The 18,188-nt window shown below is 40.8% G+C and overlaps 1 long non-coding RNA gene across 2 annotated transcripts in view; it reads left to right on the forward strand.

Annotated features, from left to right (window-relative positions):
• LOC132520378 (uncharacterized) overlaps positions 1-18,188 on the forward strand; it is a 38,344-nt gene that overhangs the window by 12,791 nt on the left and 7,365 nt on the right. The gene's annotated exons all lie outside the window — the stretch shown is intronic.

Consider the following 18,188-nt stretch of genomic DNA (forward strand, 5'->3'; position numbering starts at 1 on the left):
TTCTCCCTAATCCTCCCTGCAATTTTGAGCGTTATGGTCTCAGTTTTGCACAGGAGAAAAATGAGGCTCAGTGACCTGTGGCTTAAAAGATGCAAGATCGAGGTTTGGACATGAATCTGCACTTGACTTGCATCTTTCCACCGGGGCGGGGGTATGTCTGTGCTGCGACTTATATTCTCAACCCAAAGCTGTAGAGATTTAACAGATTGTGCCTGGTATCCTTAGAACACTGTTTTTTATCTGAAGGCTATTTTGGCCCCCACGGGACATTTGGCAATGTCTGGAGACAAGCAGGAGGGGGATACTACTAGCATCTAGTGGGTGGGACACTGCTGAACATCTTCCAATGTGTAGGACAGCCCCACGACAAAGAATTATCTGGCCCCAAATGCCAATAGTGCTAAGGTTGAGATACCTGCCTTACAGGGGTTTTGTGCATCACAATGATGTTTATTAAGCTTAAAAGAGTGATAAATTGCATTTAAAGGGGGCAATGAGGGATAGTTGAAAATACACTAAGCGTCAGAAGATCTGTGTTCTGGTCCCAGGTCCACTGTTAACTAGCCTAACTTTATGAAAATAGACTCTGTAAACCTCAGTTACCCTATGACTGAATGATGATAATAGTATCTGTCTCATCTGTTTATTTATTTATTAATCCAACAAACTTGAATTTATTACCCACTATGTGCCAGGCACTGTATTAGACACTGAATATGCAGAAAGGCACAAAATGGTCACTGTCCCTACCTTTATATAACTTAGTGGAAAACAGAGATAAGAATTATGAGGTGCTCTGGTAATCTAGAGAAGGGACACATAATCTAGTCCTGGGCAATCAGAGATGTGACATGTAAGCTGACAACTGGAGAAGAAGAAGTTAGGTAGGCAAAAGAGAAGGGAAGAAAGTAGTGGGTACAGTGTTTGCAAAAGCCCAGAAGTGAGAAAATGCATGGGACCATCAAAAACCTGAGAAATGTTCAGTATGACTAGAGTATAGAATTCGATGGGAAGAAAGAGGCATGCCTGGGGAGGGAACCCCTGGTCAGCTCTTGGAGGATTCTGTGGGCCAGGCTAAGGAATAGCAACTTCAGCCTGGGGCAGAGGGGAGAAAATGAAAGGTTTTAAATGCAAGGGGATGACATGATTACATTTGAGTTTTAGGAAGATCATTCAGGCTGCAGAGTGGAAAATGGATTCTAATCATGCTAGGGACTGGGAGAGTAGGTGGAAGTTTGCTGCTGCTGTCCCAGCAAGAAATCATGGTGGCCTCAACTGGTGTAGAGGCAATGGGATTGACAGCTGCGAGTGCATTTAAGAGAAGATAAACCAGTTCCCGCTACTGAGGGGTTGACAGGATACCTCTGTCATGGAGCAGCAAAGCTTCCAGAATGAGGCATGCCTGCCAGTGCTATGTCTAGAAGCTGGAAATATCGATTGGACTCTATGAGGACCTGTATCTTTGTCTCACTAATGTGAAGTCTTTGTGGTGTCTGATTGGCAGAGCCTAGATCACATGTCTGCATTCAAACTACAAGGGATGCTGGGAAAGTGAGTATCTGGCTTCTCCCTGAGGAGAAAGCCATTAACTTAAGAAGGATGTTTAAGAAAGAAAGACAAATATGCCCTACAGTACCAGTGGAAAGGGATTTGTTAGAGCCTATTTAAAAGCAAACCTGAAAATATCTTTCAAATTAAAAATAGTCTTCCTCTTACAAACCCCACTTCTGAGAATCTATTCCATAGAAGTAAAATTCCCCATACATAGCGAATATATGCATAAGGATATTATAGGAACAAAATGTTTTGCTATTCTTAGTGGCAAAAATTTTGTAACAAAGTGAGTTAGAGCTAAACCCCCTGGGACTGGGATTCTATGAAAGGCTGAGAGGGACACGCTAGGGCACCTCAAATAGTAACCTCCTCGTATTTCACACAACTCTTGATTCATACCATCTTCCGAGGAAGGAGAGGAGGAAGGTTTTTTCTTAGTTCCACTGACTCGCCCGTTTTTCTTCAACAGCCCTGTCCAGCTCCAAATCACTGAATATTTTTCTCATAACAGCAGCTGCACTCAGGAATGAAGTGACCACTGAGAGCTGGGAAGGTACCGAGCTTTAGTTTACGCAGCTCCCCACAAAAGTCTAACTTCTGGTCTTGGATCAACCTTACATCACCCTTGGGCCAAGCGATTCTCTGTGACCTATCCTGCAGGAAGCAAGGTACTCACAGCGAAGCCCCTGAAATAAATCCCTGGGTCTCAGCTGAAACTCTCCTTCCTACAATTCCTTGACTCCGTGGGTAACAGCTTGGTTGTAATAGCTTTGCGGACTTACTCTTCTTGGGCTGCTGTAACACGATACCAGAGACTGGCTGACTTAAACAATAGAAATTTAAGGAATTCCCTGGTGGCTCAGTGATTAGGACTCTGTGCTTTCACTGCAAGGCTGTGGGTTCGATCCCTGGTCGGGGAACAAAGATCCCGCAACTCAAGAGAAAAGAATTAAAAAAGAAAATTTATTTTCTCACCATTCCGCCCCTCACTGTGTCCTCACATGGTGGAGAGAGGGAGGTGTGGTGTCCCTTTCTCTTTTGATAAGGGCAGTAATTTCAGCGTGGGGCTCCACCCTCATGACCTCATCTATACCTCCTAAAAATCCCACCTTCAAATACCATCACATAGGGGAGTTAGGACTTCCACATATGAATATTGGGGGGAAACAAACATTCAGTTCCTAACATGGTCTCTGAGTGTGGTCATCAAGAACACAAGCTTTGGGGTCAGACTGAATCCTGGTTCTGCCGCTTATACCAGCTATATGTCCTTGAGCAAGTCAGTTAGCATTTCTGTGCTCCAGTCTCCTCATCTATAAAATGGATTAGGTACCGTATCAATTTCATAAGATTGTTATGAGGATAACTTAGCTAACACATGTGATATGATATAGAGCAATGTCTCAAATGTACAAAGAGCTCAAAAATGTGATCACTGTCATTCCCTTCTCAATCCAGGTATGTACTAAGTTAGTATCTTCCCCAAGTACTCAGCCTGGTCGAAGTACTCCAGCAGCTTTCTTTCTCTCCCAACCTTTGTTTGATCCTTTGGTTTAAAAACAAAACAAAGCTGTACTTATTACATAAGCAATATTATAATAATGGGGATTCATAAAGGACACATGGCTAAACTTCTCGAGGGAAGGAGGAATTTCAGGAATTCTCTAGATCCAGCCCAGTTTGGGAATGGTATGGAGGGTGTTCTACCCCAGTACTCTTCTGTACTTGCAATGTTGCTATTTTCCATTTTCTAAAGCTCTATTTAACCATCGTAATTTGTGGCTTTCTTCAAAGCTAAGTATAGAGCAAGACATAATAATGCAGAGTGGTTCCTGCTGAGCTGAAATGAGTAGTGTTCTCTCCCCAGATTCTCTTGCGAGCTTTAATAACTTCTTTAATTTCTCTGTTATTTTCCAATAGTGTATACCTGTTCCAGAAGTACTCATTTTGGCTTTCCTAAACTGGCTTTCCCCTGCTGGGAAAACGACCAAATTATTCTGCTCCCGTCCTGCTGCCACGTCTCTATTTTTTGGTTTTCAGCTCTCATTCTGGGTTTATAATCAATTTAGCAGTTGTTGATCATGGTAAGAGGCTATAATTGAGTCAGCACTGGAGATTGAATAACTTGTCAGGACCATCCATATGCATTGTACTTGCTTAGGAAGTAACAGAGTAGATTGCAAAGTAAAGTTAGCTTGGGTCATGTTCTTTGTTTTTTGGGTTTTTTTTAAACTTTTAATTTTATATTGGGGTATAGCCAATTAAAGATGTTGTGATAGTTTCAGGTGCACAGCAAAGAGACTCAACCATACATATACAGGTATCCATTCTCCCCCAAACTCCCCTCCCATCAGGCTGCCACGTAACACTGAGCAGAGCTCCCTGTGCTATACATTAGGTCCTTGTTGTATCCATCTTAACTAGAGCAGTGTGTACATGTCAGGGTCATGTTCTTTGACTCCATGACACACTTCCTTTTTTTGTTGGTTTGTTTTAAAATTTAAGATTACCCTCTAACAGAAGGGAGGAAAATTTCCCTGTCTGGGTTGTGGCATGGACACGATGTTTAGACTGTGAGCTCTCAGAAGGAGCAAAATATTAATGCTCAGCATGTCATGGGAACTCAGAAAATATGAATTCAAATCTACAGGCAGAAAGAAAGTACCATGCTTGAAAAAGACAGTGGGTTGGTCAGTGGTTACCATATGGCTGCTTTTATAGATAATGTGTGGCTATGTCTGTTTCTATATTCGGATTCCTACGAGAAGAAGAATGTCTGGCCATTTCAAAGTACCAGTGTACGAAGGGTCAGGAACTGGAGCTGAAGTTTAGGATGAAAGTGGCCAGAGAGAACTGCCTCCTTGCTGGAATGTGTGGGGCTCTGGAGTACTTTCCGGGAAAGTCTGAGATACTCTTCTACCCACATTCCCTCTGGACCCAATTGCCTACAATTCCCTGAGCGCATTGTGTTCTTCAACACCATCGTGCCCTTGTTTGCTCTGCCTGAAGCATCTCTTCCCACAGGTGCACTCATTGCCCCCACCTAGACCGCATTCAAACGATGCCAAGTCTTCTCCAGCTAGAATTAATCCCCTCCCCCTCTGCATTCTCATAGCTCTCTGTTCATACCTCTCGTACTTACCACACTCCAGTGTCCATGCTTCTTCTAAAATCAGACCCAGAGTGATGGATTTGGGGAGAATAATTTATTTGGGAAGAGATCCCAGGAAGCACTGTGACAGAGTAGGAAGTGAGACCAAGAAAGGAGAAAAGCTAATAAAGAGTATCTTAATGAGCAGGTTACTACTGTGAGCATCTGGGCTCAGCTCCATTGGGGACCCCCTGAGAGTCTGAGTGGCATGTGCTCAAAAGTGTTCTACTGAAGGGCAAGGAACTGCCACCTTCATTTGATGTGAGTTGTTCTGGAGATGTTATTTCTCTGATCATTCCAGCCTGCCTCTAGGTGCTGAGCTACTCCAAGGCTAAAGAATGCCTTCATGTGAAGTGATGCTGGAAGCCATAATTCCTGGTGGAACTATCCAGAGTGGGAGGAGGGGGAGCCCGAGGGGATATGGACTTGACAAAGACAGGCTGCTACAATGACTGACAGTTGTGTAAGCTCTTGGAAGGCAGGGAATGAACTACACTCATCTTCATACACCCCAAATACCCAATATGCAGCCTTGTACCTAGTAGGTGCTTAATCACTGTTAAACAAATGAAGTTAATTAATATTTAACATATCTGATGAACCAATGATACATTCAACCAATATATATTGAAATACTGACCATGTGCCAGAGAGTAATCAGTCAGGCCTTGTCCCTGCCTTTGGGGAGCTGACACTCTCACAGAAAAGACAGGCAACAAATAGTTACCGTGAGGGTGATGAGTATATTGACTGACATCATCAGTGTACTTATCACTCCTTGGTACCCCCTCTATCACCCATTGGTACAAAGCCTATCATTTGAGTCTCAGCAGATTAGATTTTTATCTTCTAAGTTTATTTTTCAGATAGAGAGTAGGAACAGAGACTAATTTTGATAGAGCTTTTTCGATGTGATTCCACATTCTGGGTTGATGGACTTGGACTTGGATTTGAAATAGACATAAAAGGACATGATAAATGGAAATGTAGAAATACAAATTCCTGATTCCTTTCCATTTTTTACTTGAAAAGTGATCTGTTAAAATAGCAAAGTAGATTCTTGATTCAAGAAACCAGAAGAAAAAGGTTATTTTCTTGCCTTGCCTGATAAATAATACTCAGTGAATGCTGAAAAGAAGCTCAGAAAAGGAAGGAAAAAGTGTCCCCCAAAGTGGGCTTATCTGTTCTGATTTCAATTTGAGATGAGGAGGCTGAACAATATAACCAACAGAACTTTTGACCATAGTATTGTAGTTTTCTAGAAATTTAAAAAATAATGCCTTTGAGGACTTCCAGTTTCCAGCCTGGTATGTAAGGGCCTTGGTGTTTACCCAGATGAAATGAAAACTTATGTCCACACAGAAACCTGTGCACAGATATTTATAGCAGTTTTATTCATAACTGCCCAAACTTAGAAGCAGCCAAGATGTCTTTCAGTAGGTGAATGGATACAGAACTGTGGTACGTCCAGATGATGGAATATTATTCAGGCTAAAATAAAATAAGCTATCAAGTCAATAAAACGACACAGAGGAAACAAATGCATATTGCTAAGTGAAAGAAGCTGATCTGAAAAAGCTTTATACTGTATGATTTGAACTAAATGATTTTCTGGAAAAGGTAAAACTATGGAGACAGTAAAAAAAAAAAAAAAAAAAAAAAACCACTGGTTTCCAGGGGTTGTAAGGGAGGGAGAGATGAATAGGAAGAGCACAGAGGACTTTTAGGGCAGTAAAACTATTCTGTATGATACTACAGTGGCGGAATTAGATACATGTCCTTATAAATTTGTCAAAACCCGTAGAACATACAGCACCATGAGCGAACCCTAATGCAAGCTATGGACATTAGGTGAAATGATGTTTTAGTGTAGGTTCACTGATTGCAACAAATGTACCATGGTGGTTTGGGATGTTGATCGTGGGGAGGTTGTGCATGTGTGGGGATACGGAGTATATGGGAACTCTCTGTACCTTCTGCTCAATTTTGCTGTGAACCTAAAAATTAAATTTTATTAATTAAAAAATGATTGAATTGTTAGAAATACAAACCTGTATTCCACCAAATTAAAAAGAATTCTTTTTTTGAATCATGGTACAACTAATTAACTTCTGGGTGACATAATTTGACATGAGAATTCATGGTGCCTTTTTACATTTATATTTAAACTAAATATAATTCAATAAAGTACTTATTATGGATTCTACTGCCACTCACTTTGACAAGTACTATTGAGAAATATTAATCTTAAAATACATAGTTCAGAGATGCTAGATCATCTTTATTCATGAAATTATGTTCCCAGAAACAGTCCAGATTTCATTTACACAATTTGTGCTTCCCTGCATCTCATTCCCACATTTGTATTCTCTGCCTCTCTTCATAAGCATAAGGGCTCCACATAATGGGACGTGATTTGAAATATACATTTAGAGAATGGTCCTAAATTGCTTTGGATAGTCAGCTCAGAGTATATATTGGTGGGTAATTGTTAAACTATTATATATTATTCTAAATACAGATGATAACTGTTTTACCAGTCTTATCTATCAACAAAGAAATTTTATCCACAGGGAGATTAGGCAACTGAATGATCATCTTGTGTCAGACTTTGCAAAAATAAAAGAATGCAGCGAACTTGGGGGCCAGCTCTTGCCTAATTTTCCCTTAGATTCAGAGAACATTTCATTAGGTCTGATGATTTACCCTGAATAACACACACGTTTTTAAGTGAGATCACCAAGACTTTTGTTTTTGTTTATCTTTTCTCTCATTACTTTGTCTCTGATGAGCATGCATTAAGGATGTAATAAAAACATTTTTAAAGGGGCAGAATTTTTATTTGTTTGTTTGAAGAGCTTATGAATGAGAGATTTCACTCAGGAATTCTTAACAACTTTTGCTCCATGCTGCCCCTAGGCAGTCTGGGGAAGGTTATGGACACCTTCCCAGAGTTAGAACTGGAAGAAGAAATGTTTACTGATTTGAATAGAATGTAAGCCTGGGATCATACCCTAAGCCAAGTCAGGCAATGAATGAATGAATGAATCACAAACAAGAGAAAGGAAGCTGGTAAAGGATTTTCCTGAAGCTCATGAAAAGCTTCTGATGGAATCCCTGCTGCTTTGTTACAACAAATGTTTTTTTAGGAAGCCAAGCTTATCTTTTTCATCATATGTACATTCCAATCAAGACATTTTAAATATGAAACATCCCCATTTTCAATAAGGCTGGTTTAATTTGCAGACATTCACAGAAAAGAGGTTAGACCCTGACAGATGACATTGCTCCAAGTGCGTCCCTCCCAGTTGGAGTTGCACAGGACTCCAAGCTGAGCACCATCAAAGGTCCTGCCAGGGGTTTATGCCTTAAGTACATGAGAATGACCTGGCCCTGGTATTTGGCAGGGCCTCAGGGTATCTGGGGGCAAGACAGGAATTCACAATGAGAAAGTTACTTGGGGTCTGTGTTTGAGATCCTTTCAATTAAAGCTTTTAACATTTTTCACAAGCAACCTCTGGGGATTCAGTCACTCTCATCACCAGCTTTGATGGATGGCAGGCTAACACAGCAAATGGCTCACCCAGGTCACTTGCAAATACCATCAAACTCGGATACTCTGACTTCTCTAGAAATCTCCCCACGCTTCTGCTAGGGACATAGGTCAAGAAGCTTTAAGAAATGTTGATTTCACTTAAATAAGTGCATAAATGCAGTTTTCAACAGAAATTATTCCTGTGGCTTGTTTTGGTCAGAACAATGTTCATTCATCTTGTGGTCTCTTCATAAACTGGGCAGCAACCTGGTATCAGGATCAGAACAGCCCAGCTACTTATTTTGTGACTCTAGGCAAATCACTCACCTTCTCAAAGCCACTTTCCCTCATCTCTGCAATGGGAGTAAAATACCCAGCTCATAGTTTTCATTCTGATTCAAAGGAGGGTCCTAGTCAGTACCTAAGTGACTATTATTTATGAGTCTAACTCGAAGGAGCCGTATGTATGAATGGAGTTATCTGTGTTTCTATATGTGTATACATTTGTTAAGTACATTATCTATCTATCTCTCTATCTCTCATCTGTTTATCTATACATATACATGAGCCAACGTTTAAGAACTGAAAAATTGCATACAAAAAGTGCAGATTTCCTGTTTCTTTTGAAAGTAAAATCAGAAAATCCGGCAACATTGGGTAAGTGGGAACGACTCCCTGAGCCGTGGCAAGTACACACAGTCCCCCCACTTCCTGGGCCACGCCCCTTCCTCTGTCACCAGCTCTTTGGTCATTTGACGGTGCCATTTTCTATCGGTGCCTGCCACCCCCCCGCCCCCTACCACAGGTCCTGGGGCAAGAATTCTTCAGAAAGGCAGAAGCAGACTCCAGCTTAAATAGAGCGGGGATGGGTATTTACTTTCAGTGATGGACCTCCTTGGGCTCTCAACTTCGTTAGTTAAACTTAGAAGAGAGGGATTCGGAGGAGATGAGTCAATTCTTTAAGTTAAAAGTTACCTCTGGGGCTTCCCTGGTGGCGCAGTGGTTGAGAGTCCGCCTGCCGATGCAGGGGATACGGGTTCGTGCCCCGGTCCGGGAAGATCCCACATGCTGCGGAGCGGCTGGGCCCGTGAGCCATGGACGCTGATCCTGCGCGTCCGGAGCCTGTGCTCCGCAACGGGAGAGGCCACAGCAGTGAGAGGCCCGCGTGCCGCAAAAAAAAAATTAAAAAGTTACCTTTGGCCTAACCCTGTTCAAGCAGGCCCTCTGCTTTTCTCCATAGCTGCCCGGCTGAGCAAATGGTGTTGCTGGAGATGGGGATGAAGCGATGGGTCCCTGGGCATATTTCAGCTCTGACACTGCTTCTCCAACAGGGCAACTCCATCCTTAGGGAGTGTGTTGGTAACTTGTGAGACTTTTTATTTTGGTTGTCACATGATTGGAGGGTACCACTTGCCTTCAGAGGACAGGGCGAGGGTAGTAGATGCCCTGTAATGTACAGGAAAATGCCCCACAGTAAAGGATTTGCTATATCTCCCACAGCTTTGGAGTGTTCTGCCAGATATTCGTATAGGTGAAAAACATAATGATCTTAACCTAGAACCCACCTCCATTATACACACTAATACAAAGTGTTCTCAAATGATTTTAATAAGCACCTCCTTTTCTAGGAGTTCAGGTACCATACAAATTGAGGGAACAGTGTACTTTCTTTGTTCAGAAATTTACCAAGTATTGGTCTCCATTTCAGAAACTATCTGAAAGCATCACTGTTCAATGTGTTTGAGGTGACAATTCAACCAACTGAGTCACTCTGTGGGTATAGATGCTTTATTCAGGGTGTTTTTACCTATAGTGGTGAATGTCTGATTACTTCATTAAGGATAGTGTAGGCAAAAATTTGTACTTTGATGAAAAACTGTGTGCTATTTATAGCACATCGCTCTGAGTTATCTGATTCCATGGGAACAATTCTACAACTCTGTAAAATGTAGATAAGTGATAACAATGCAAGATAATTTTTGTCTGTAGACATCTGTGTTCTGCCCTGTCTGGTAGAGGTTCAGTTAACCTCTCTTCCCCACTGCTGACGAAACTAGTTTTTCCTCCATTTATACATCATTTCAATATTCCCAATTTATAAATTTATAAATATATCCATTCTTTCTCTCTTGAATGGGTTATAACATTTGCCTGGTTCCTCTTTATGAGTTAATTACCATAAATACATTTTTTATCTGGGTGAGGGTCATGATTTTATCTGTTTGGTTTTTTAAATTATCTTTTAACAGTTGCCTTGTCTGAGTATTTGTGAATTGAGAAACATCTCTTATTGAAAATTACTTTCCTTAGTTCTCCTTTTATAACAAAGTGTTTTATTTTTTAATGTGTAATATTTAAATTTCATTTCAGGATAATAAAAAGAGCATTCAAATATGTGTTATAAAAGGGAGCATGGGGTCTGAAAGGATTGCAGTCACAGATTCCATCAGAAATTCTCTGAACAAGCCCATATGTAACTGATCAACTGGGTCATTATTTTTCCCAGTCAGACAGAAAGTTCTAGAGCTCCAAGCTATTTAGAGAAAGCAGTAAGCTGTAAATTGTTTTGGGAACCACTCTCCTTCCCCCAAACTCCAGCTTGGTTTGGAGAGATAGAACAGTTATAAAGTAGCCATTTATGGGTACCAATGACCGAAGTTTCTTTTTTCAATATTTTTCCCCAGATCATGAAAAACCAAGAGTATTCCCGACAAACTGCATTGTCTGGCTATCTTAGGTAATATCAAAAAATATTAAATAAAGGCACTTTCCCTTATTCACCCTTCCTTGATTTGTATTTTTTCATCCCAAAATGGGAACACCCCATGAGTGCTTTCCCCACATCACCTCCAGGGAATTCTGATTCTGACTTGCAGCCCTGCAGTAAGTCTTAGGCCCAACTATTGTAATACATGTATCTGGTGTCACATTTTAGAATCCAGAAAGGGTGGAATTTCAGGCTGAAATTTCTTTAAGCTCAAGAAGAAACAGTGAAGTGGCTCACCCATCTAGACGCCATCAATTTCACCCCTAGCTGCAGGCTGAGAATGTCTTCAGCTGACAGTGATGAATGAAAGAGAAAAAAGATCCACTCCTGGCTGCTTACTACTAAGATATCCTTATTTCAAGATATCACTTTTCTTTTTATTAAATAAACACTTATCCCCCCCAAAATACAGAAAAGCTTGGCAAATAAAAATAAACTTTAGAAAATTTATGAGCCTGGTTTATATATTGCTTTATTTAGAGGATAATTCTCATGTATTTTTTTCTTCCACCTACTAAAAGGAACATGCATAATAAATGAAACTAAGCTTGGCAGGAAATCCGTCAATAAGGTTAATTTAAAGTGTAGGCAGGATTGCAAGTCTCCATATGGATATCAAGGGGTTTGTTCTTGTTTCAAAAACCAATTGACTCCCAGACATCTGAACATGCCTCTCTGAGGAACCACCAGATAGAAGGAAATTCCAGCAACTTAAACATCCACGTCCACATCCTGACGGTACGTTCTCTGAGAATTCATTTTTAGGATCACTTAAAACACAAAAGTAAGGCTTAGGCTAGATATTGGGCCATTTGCGATAAGCAGGCACTCAGGACTTGGGCTGCCGGGGTTCTAAATCTGACACCATTACTCACAAGCTCTATGACTTTGGATAAGATATAAAAATTTTCTGGGCCTCCATTTCCTCATCTGAAAAATAATGACAGCATACAGTGCTGTATAACGTCATATATCATATATATGGTTGAAATGACTGTATTGGAATCCATAAAAAATTCTTAGCATTGGCTGTGCATTCTAACAATTATGAAATATTTAAGACAATTTTTAAAGTATCATAACTGGTGAGGGGGGATATGTGCAGAAATATGGGAGAGTCTAATTTTAGAGATTATTTTAAAAGAGCAGCTCTTTTTAGAGGAGGTAAGGACATAAGTCCTCAGAAAATGGTAGAAATAATTTGTTTTTCAGAATGAACAAACTTGGTTCTCTGCAGAGCTTTACTATTTTCTTGCCCTAAGTCCTCCACCAAAGAGGACTTAGGACCAGGGAGGACTCTGACCCCTGGGTAAAAGACAGCTTTCCTGCTGATTCCATCGAGATTAAGTGTGTGCATAAAACATGAAAAACAAGAATCTTGGGAAATGAAGGTCTTAAATGTTTGCAGTAGTAAGACATTTCCTAACACCTTAATGTTTTAATCCACAAACTGAAGAGCATTAAAGCCAGAGCACTAAGGCAAGGGAAAGAAAGAAAACACATCTAAATTGAAAAGGAAGAAAAAAAGAATCTCTTCACAGATGACATGATCTTATATGTACAAAGCCCTAAAAATTCCACACAAAAAAACCCCCTGTTAGAACTAATAAGCAAATTTGTCAAAGTTGAAGGACACGAAATCAAGACACAAAAATCAGTTGTGTGTCTGTACACTAACAATGAACAACATAAAGAGGAAGTAAAGAAACAATTCTGTTTATAATAGCATCAGGAAGAATAAAATACTTAGGAATAAACCTAACCAAGAAGGTGAAAGACTTGTACACTGAAAACCACAAAATATTTCTGAAAAAATTAAAGAAGACACAAACAAATGGAAAGACATCCCATGTTCATTGATTAGAAAACTTAATATTTTAAGATGGCCACACCACCCAAAGCAATCTACAGATTCAACACAATCCCTGTCAAAATTCTAACAGTGTATTTTGCAGAAATAGATAAATTCATCCTAAAATTCATATGTAATCTCAAGGGATCCTGGATAGTCAAAACAATTGTGAGGAAGAAGAACAAAGTTGAAGGACTCACACTTCCTGATTTCAAAATATATTATGGAGCTACAGTAATCAAACAGTTTTGTACAGTCATAAAGACAGACAAATAGACGAATGGAATAGAACAGAGAGCCAAGATATAAACCTTTGCGTAAATGGTCAAATGACCTTTGACAATAGTGCCAAGAGGTGTCCTCTTCCCAATGGGGAAAAGACAGCCTCTTCAGCAAATGGTGTTGGAAAAACTGGAAAACTACATGTAAAACAATGAAGTTGGATCCTTATCTTACACTATACACAAAAATTAACTCAAAATATAAGACCTAATATAAGACCTAAAACAATAAAACTGAGGAAAAACCAAAGGGGGAAATTTTCATGACATTGGGTTGGCAGTGATTTCTTGAATATGACACAAAAAGCACAGGTAACAAAAGCAAAAATAGACAAATGGGGCTACATCAAATTTTAAAACGTTTATGTATCAAAAGACACAGTCAACAGAGTGAAACGGCAACCAGCAGAACAGAAGAAAATATTTGCAAGTCATATATCTGATAAGGAGTTAGTATCCAGAATATATAAAGACCTCCTACAGCTCAGCAACAAAACATCAGATAACCTGATTTTAAATGTGCAAAGAACTTGAATAGTTGTTTCTCCAAAGATGAAATGTAAATGGTCAGCAAGCATATGGAATGATGCATAATGATGACTAATCATCAGAGAAACACAAATCAAAGCCACAATGAGATATTACCTCAAGCCCATTAGGATGGGTACAGAAAGAAAGAAAGAAAGAAAGAAAGAAAGAAAGAAAGAAAAAGAAAGAAAGAAAGAAAGAGAGAAAGAGAGAAAGAGAGAAAGAGAGAGAGAAAGAAAGAAAGAGAGACAGAGAGAGAGAGAGAGAGAGAGAAAGAAAAGAAAGAAAGAAAGAAAGGAAAAAAGAAAAGAAGTTTTGATCTTCATGTGGACAAATTGGAACCCTTGTGCGCTGTTGGGAGGATTGTAAAATGGTGCAACCACTATGGAAAACAGTTTAGAGGCTTCAAAAAATTAAAAATAAAACTACCATATGATCTAGCAATCCTACTTCTGGTTATACATCAAAAAGAACAGAAAATGGGGTCTTGAAGAAATATTTTCACACCCATGTTCATAGAAGCACTATTCATAATAACCAAGAGGTGGAAGCAAACCAAAGGTCCATCGACAGATAAATACATAAACAAAATGTACTATATACACATAATGGCATATTATTAAACCTTAAAAAGGAAGAAAATCCTGTCATATGCTGCAAAATGGATGAAGCTTGAGGACATTATGCTAAGTGAAACAAGCCAGTCACAAACATAATTCCACTTATATAAGGTATCTTAAAATAGTGAAATTAATAGAAACAAAGTAAAATGCTGGTTATTACTGCCTGGGGGAAGTGGGAAAAAAGGAGTTGTTATATAATTGGGTATAGTTTCAGATTTGCAAGATGAAAAAGTTCTGGATATCTGTTTCACAACAATGAAAATACATTGCTGAACTATACACTTAAAAATGATTAAGGTGGGGCTTCCCTGGTAGCACAGTGGTTGAGAGTCCACCTGCCGATGCAGGGGACGCAGGTTCGTGCCCCGGTTCGGGAAGATCCCACAAGCCGTGGAGCGGCTAGGCCCGTGAGCCATGGCCGCTGAGCCTGCGCATCCGGAGTCTGTGCTCCGCAACGGGAGAGGCCACAACAGTGAGAGGCCCGTGTACCGCAAAAAAAAAAAAAAAAGGTTAAGATGGTAAGTCTTATTTTTTTAACACAATAAAAAAATGAAGAGAGTTAAATGAGATGCATATGAAGGATTTGTGAGGGTGCTTGGCATGTAACAAATGCACATTAAATACTAGCTATTAGCTATTAATGGGGTTATCAAATGCAAGTTCTCCAACATGGTTCTTTCTGTACCACCCCCTTTTCAGCCTTTTCTCCATAGGTACAATGTGTTCTTTCTCAATCTGCACTTGTCTTCTGTCCTGTTTCATAGCTACGTTTATACCTTCGTACTGTCAAAGACAGGAGCAATGAATTGTTGAACACTGGGTTCCCTGCTGAGTTCTACCCACTGCTAGGAATATAGTAGATACACATGTTTTTAAAAGCTTAGATTTAGTTTGAAGTCGGGGAGCCTGATTCCTCCAGCTCTGTTTTTCTTTCTCAAGATTGCTTTGGCTATTTGGGGTCTTTTGTGTTTCCAACGAACTGTAAAACTTTTTGTTCTAATTCTGTGAAGAATGCCATTGGTAGTTTGATAGGAATTGCATTGAATCTGTAAATTGCTTTGGATAGTACAGTCATTTTCACAATATTGATTCTTCCAATCCAAGGACATGGTATATTTCTCCATCTGTTTATGGCATCTTTGATTTCTTTCATCAGTGTTTTATAGTTTTCTGAGTACAGGTGTTTCCCCTCCTTAGGCAGGTTTATTCCTAGGTATTTTATTCTTTTCATTACAATGGTAAGTGGGATTGTTTCCTTAATTTCTCTTTCAGATTTTTCATCATTAGTGTACAGGAATGCAAGAGATTTCTGTGCATTAATTTTCTATTCTGCAATCTTACCAAATTCACTGATTAGTTCTAGTAGTTTTCTGGTGGCATCCTTAGGATTTTCTATGTATAGTGTCATGTCATCTGCAAACAGTGACAGTTTTACTTCTTCTTTTCCAATTTGTATTCCTTTTATTTCTTTTTCTTCTCTGATTGCTGTGGCTAGGACTTCCAAAACTACATTGAATAAGAGTGAAGAGTATGGACATCCTTATCTTTTTCCTGATCTTAGAGGAAATGCTTTCAGTTTTTCACCATTGAGTAACGATGTTTGCTGTGGGTTTGTCATATATGACCTTTATTATGTTGAGGTAGGTTCCCTCTATGCCCACTTTCTGGAGAGTTTTTGTGGTGTTGAATTTTGTCAAAAGCCTTTCCTGCATCTATTGAGATAATCGTATGGTTTTTATTCCTTAATTTGTTAATGTGGTGTATCACATTGATTGATTTGCATATATTGAAGAATCCTTGCATCTCTGGGATAAATCCCACTTGACCATGGTGTATGATCTTATTAATGTGTTGTTGGATTCTGTTTGCTAGTATTTCGTTCAGGATTTTTGCTTCTATGTTCATCAGTGATATTGGTCTATAATTTTGTTTTTGTTTTTTTTTTTTTGGCGGTACGCAGGCCTCTCACTGATGTGGTCTCTCCCGTTGCGGAGCACAGGCTCCGGACGCGCAGGCTCAGTGACCATGGCTCACGGGCCCAGCCGCTCTGCGGCTTGTGGGATCTTCCCGAACCGGGGCACGAACCCGTGTCCCCTGCATCGACAGGCGGACTGTCAACCACTGCGCCACCAGGGAAGCCCTCAGTATGATTTTCTTTTTCTGTGATATCTTTTTCTGGTTTTGGTATCAGGGTGATGGTGGCTTCATAGAGTGAATTTGGGAGTGTTTCTCCCTCTGCAATTATTTGGAAGAGTTTGAGAAGGATCGACTGCAAACTATGAGCAATCTAAAGTGTAGAAAGTCATGTCATTTACCCACGGTTATATGGCTGATAAAGTGGCAAAGCCAGACAGGGTTTCTCTGACCAGTCTAAATGCCAAACAGGAGTGTCTCCCTGGCTCTGGGCTTGGTGAGGGTGGAGGGAAGGGAGGTTTGCCATGAAATGGAGAGTGACTCCCTCCTGATTCTGAAGTTCCTACCAGGGCTTATAGGAATCACGCTGGAGGGTGACTGAAATGATCTGAAGATGAAAGAAAGTGAACCACTGGGTCCTCGCCCTAGAAAACCAAAGGGTAATGAACGCTGGACACAGAGTCCACAAGAGTTCAGATTTGCTTCTGGAGCCAAATGCCAGCATCATCCTCAAAGCCTAACTGAGGAAACGCTTGGAGCTTTCGGAGGGAAGCGCTCCAAGTGTGCTATAACATTAGTATTACTGGGCACTTTCTGAATTACTAGTTACACTAGTTACAATTGAATAAATGCTCCTAAATGCAATTAAGAATGTATTGTATGTTAACTTCCTGGATGAGCTAAGAAAAATACTCATTGTCTTGTCTCTCAGGGAAATACTACACATTCTTAGAGGATTGATCTTCTTGCCACAATTGTAGGGGACAAAAAAAAGAGCGGAGAGCTAGAGCTCCCCAGCCCAGCTGAGGGTGCCACTTCAGTCCCCCCTACCGCCCCACTCACACACACACACACACACACACACACACACACACACACACACACACACACACACCCCACACACACACACACATAGAGCTCGTCACCCCAGCTCTCTTCCTCAGCTTGGAAGTTTCACTGAGAATGCCCAGCGTGGTGAGGTTGGGAAACACAGCTTCCTGCCCGGTGCCAAATGCACTCCGCAAAGCAGATGGCCTTCAGGGACCTCCAGGTAATGGCTACCTGGGAGCATGTAGCCCCAGAAAAAGGAAGAGGCCTCACAAAGGGCATGGTTGGAAATCCTCGCCTCCCAGGGGAGCCCCTCAAACCAACCCTCATCCTTTCCTCAGGTGAGTGGCATAAGCCCACCTGCTGATTTCACAGTCGCAAGGTGCTTCCATAGTGGACTGAGTGTGGTGGGTTTCAGCTCTCCTCTGCAGAGTTTTGCCTTTTGTTTGACAGCTAGTTGTGCCGGGTACCGTGCTGCTTGGAAGTCCTCACCCTTGGTGTAGTCATTCAGAGACAACTCTGCAGCCTCCTTACCAGACAGAGGTCCCTGCCTCAGCCGTGTCAGCATCGCCTGGGGGCTTCTCAGATAGGCAGAACCCCAGCCCTGGTCAAAGTCTACTGAAACCAACTCTGCACTTTAATTGGACAACCCCCCACCCCCGCCGATCCCACCGCCTGCCGGGTGATTTGTGTGTGTCTTAGTTTGGGAAGCACTGATCTAAAGTTCAACAGATCCGAGATCACAACCCAGCTCCACCACTTACAGGCAAGTTACTTCACTCTTCTGAGCCTGAGTTGTTGCTCTGTAAAACAGAAAAGTAGGTCCCACCTCACAGTCAAGGAGGCAGTGTGGTCCTGTACATAAGCCATAATACCTAGCACAAAGTAAGTGCTCAGAAAATGTCTGAGAGTCATGTGGCATTCCCCCCACAGATA

Source organism: Lagenorhynchus albirostris, chromosome 5 (assembly GCF_949774975.1).
Source record: "Lagenorhynchus albirostris chromosome 5, mLagAlb1.1, whole genome shotgun sequence".
NCBI classification, from domain to species: Eukaryota; Metazoa; Chordata; class Mammalia; order Artiodactyla; family Delphinidae; genus Lagenorhynchus; species Lagenorhynchus albirostris.